General features: G+C 38.5%; 1 pseudogene across 1 annotated transcript; it reads left to right on the forward strand.

Annotated features, from left to right (window-relative positions):
* The first annotated feature begins 260 nt into the window (after positions 1–260).
* Positions 261–3,623, forward strand: LOC146960256 (transmembrane 6 superfamily member 1 pseudogene; annotated as a pseudogene). The gene is made up of 3 exons (XR_015035488.1): positions 261–343; positions 2,536–2,660; positions 3,522–3,623. The product of XR_015035488.1 is annotated as a transmembrane 6 superfamily member 1 pseudogene (transcript).
* Positions 3,624–3,897: the final 274 nt, after the last annotated feature.

A 3,897-nucleotide genomic window follows, 5' to 3' on the forward strand; every position in this document is an offset into this window, starting at 1 on the left:
GAGTTCAGAGCGAGCAGTGCCTTGGGGCAGGGGCTATCATGGAAATGGTATGCTGTTGAACAATGTCAGTCTTTCACCTCTGAGAGACTTTGCTCAGCTTTGTATTACACTCAAACATGTATGATCGATGTATATCAAGTTGTGAAGCTGCCTGAGCTGGCCAGCTATACTGTATAGTTCACCCCTTTACCCTCTATCATACCTACAGTCTCTACAATAACCTAATCACCACTGATTTGGGTTTTTTGTTTTTGTCACAGGAAAGCCTACCGTACCCTCGGTTTGTTCTGGGCTGGCTCTCTGTCTGCCAACATGAGCGTGTTCATTGCTGGGATTGTGGCAGGTGAGCCTTATTCTCTATTCCCCGTCTACCAGTCCCGTGATGACAAGCTTTAATCAAGTCAACATCTGCACTGCCGTGTACCATTAGTGTCACAGTTCAGCCTGCCAACAAAACGCACACAGCCCTGCGCCTCGCATGCCGCAACCCTCAGAACAAAGCAGGGAACAGACTTAAAGCATCTGTTGTTGGCTTTTCAAGCTGCACACAGAAGTGTCACGAGATCAAACTCATCTACTGGCAATGTGTTCCCTCTGTTGTGTCATCATAGACACACTGTACTGCTACTGTCTTTTCACCATAAAGGTTTTCATTGGAAGTAAAATTTTGGTAACACTTTCTATGAGGCCCCTCCTTATAACGCATTATGATGCGATCATAATGCAGTTATAATGAGGTTATAATGATTTATAACTAGTGTTATAATGACTTATACATGTTCATGATGTGTTATAATAACAATTATAAGCAGATTATAATGTTTTTTTATAATGTTTTATAAGGGCTTAAGCATCATAATGTATCATAAAGTATTATAACTATTCTCTCATGAACGCATTATAATCACAGTTATTATACATTATAACATTATAATAATTTATTATAAGTGTTATGTCAAATAATGGCTGTATGAAATGGTATAATGCTTAAACAGTGATTATAAACCATTATAAGCGGTCAGTGGATGCGTTAAGTAAAGTGAGGACACTCTGGTGGGTTATAGAAAGTCATGATACATTATAAGTTGTTTATAAGCTGTCATTGGATGCTTTAAGTAAAGTGAGGACACTGGTGGGTTATAGAAAGTCATGATACATTATTAGCTAGTTAAAAAATCAATACAAGTGGTCATACTTTGCCTAAGGTCCATGTCCCTCTGGCACCCTCTAGAGGGCACTTCTATCCAACACTTTATTTTCCCATGATCCATTGCGTCACACCACAACGGAAGTCGGTTTTCAACCCCGTAGTAGCATTCTAGCGAGCGGCTAACTGGTAGCGTTAGCCACCGGTGTAGGCACCAAATGTGGGGGCTCCGGGCTGCCAAAACCGCCCTGACTAATCTGATGTTTTGTCAAGTCTACAAAACGAATTACCGAACAAACACCACCGCTTCTGTGTGCACGGCACGCCTCTGCAACTAGTCATGGCTATCGTAGCCGTTAGCTTTGCTGCTGCTGACGGCTAACAGCAGCAGCAAACATACATCAGGACGTCAGCTGTTAAAACCCTCCCGTTGTCGGACACAACATGAAACTACTCCAGTTAGCTCAGTCATGTTGGAACTAGGATATCCGCTGGAAAAAAATATTTTTTTCATGGGCTGTTTATTGAGTTATTTAAGACACTGCTAACGGCTAACAGCTAACGTTAATCTAAAATGTAATGAATGGAGTGTCATGGCGACACCCAGCGTCGTTCTCCGGAAAGTGGTGGATAGGGTCAACAAGAAAACAGAATTATTAAGTGCCTGGTCAAAAACAGAAAGTGGGGATATAACATCTGTTAAATTTTAACTACAGACAACTTTTAATCTTAAAAAAAAAAGAAGGGTGCCAGAGGGACATACCATAGGCAAAGTATGACCACTTGTATTGAATTTTTAACTAGCTAATAATGTGTCATGACTTTCTATAACCCACCAGAGTGTCCTCACTTTACTTAAAGCATCCAATGACAGCTTATAAACAACTTAGAATGTATCATGACTTTCTATAACCCACCAGAGTGTCCTCACTTTACTTAACGCATCCAGTGACCGCTTATAATGGTTTATAATCACTGTTTAAGCATTATACCATCTCATACAGCCATTATTTGACATAACACTTATAATAAATTATTATAATGTTATAATGTATAATAACTGTGATTATAATGTGTTCATGAGAGAATAGTTATAATACTTCATGATACATCATGATGCTTGAGCCCTTATAAAACATTATAAAAAAACATTATAATCTGCTTATAATTGTTATTATAACACATCATGAACATGTATAAGTCATTATAACACTAGTTATAAATCAGTATAACCTCATTATAACTGCATTATGATCGCATCATAATGCGTTATAAGGAGGGGCCTCATAGAAAGTGTTACCAAAATGTTATTTAAATTACTGAATTACATTGAAATGTTTACAGTGCATCGTTGTATTGTTGAGTACAAACCTTTTTCTTTGTGGCAGGTAAATATGGATCAGAGGTCCGTCCGGCTTTCTGGCTCAACTTTCTCTTCCTTTTGATGCCTGTGATTGGAGCTGTCACACTATTCACAAGGCCCAAGGACAGACCCCTAATTGGTGGATACAATGTAAGTCCAACAACACACCTTGAAATGAGTATGAAGATGTCAGATTTCAGTATCTTTTCCCCCCCATGCCTATGACCCATTGTCTTAACTGCATGAAATACTGTAGCTGGTTCTGAAGTGCATGGTTTTCTTGAATGGGTGATTGTTGCATTATTAGCCTTGTGAGAATGGTCTTTATTTAGCTTCAATCCATTGTCTTGGACTTTAAGCAGCTCAACTTGTATGCAAGAGGGATTGACGATTAACAGATAATTATTTCCCAGCTCCACAATTTTCCTCAGCAAAAATCAAAGATTCAGTTTAGCATCTCTTACCTCTTTGGTTTGGTTTTCTGGCCTATAACTTTACCATTTTGATCCTGCACTATTGTTTTCAGGTGCAGTATTATTATTATTATTATTATTATTATTTTATATTACCAAATGGCAGTCAAACAAAGCTTGCACATTGAACATTTAGCAGCTAAAGGGTCAGATGATTCTCCTGGGAATTGACTGAAAACAAATATTTGCTGAAAAAAAAGAAAATAAGAATTACTGTTGGACTTTCTTTTGATGCAGGAACACAAAAACGACTACAAATAAATGCTTATGTTGTTCCATCCAAGCTTGACAAATCTATTTAAATGGTAAATATGTCAGCGTGGTATTTATAGCTTGTTTCTGTTTCTCCTCTGTGGCTAAAAATCTAATTAATGCAGGTTTTATTTACTATGAAAATATGGAAAGAAAGAACACATTCACACATCTATTCATTCCACTGCATAGAAACACAGGTCTCATTAAAGTGAGAGCATGCTATGAAACCATGACCCTGACTAACCAGTACTGCACTGTACATTGTGTTGACATCCCCCCTCAGGCTCAACATGCTCAGAGCATGAAACTGATCTGGCGTCCCTTGGACCTGATCCTGGTGCTGCTGCTCTTAGCTGCCATGGCCTTCACCATCCTCAGAGGCTTGGTGAGTGCACATCACCCTCATGTCAGTTCATCAATAGAGTGTTCCTTGTATAGAGTGGTTTGTCCAGGGAATGTCAAGAATTAATGTATTACATTTACTTTTACAAGCAATACTTTCAACTAATTGACCCACATGGGAATGTCTATGTATAAACAGTTCACATAATTACTTCGCTACTGTTTCATATTCACATTGAAGAGAATGGTTTTACTTTTTAGGAAGGGTTTTTAGTTGCTTTCTTGAAAGGAGCAGAACGAGAAGACTGATACCTCTG

The sequence above is a fragment of the Trachurus japonicus genome, unplaced genomic scaffold, assembly GCF_045865225.1.
Source record: "Trachurus japonicus isolate A0001 unplaced genomic scaffold, Traja_1.0 AP030528.1".
NCBI lineage: Eukaryota > Metazoa > Chordata > Actinopteri > Carangiformes > Carangidae > Trachurus > Trachurus japonicus.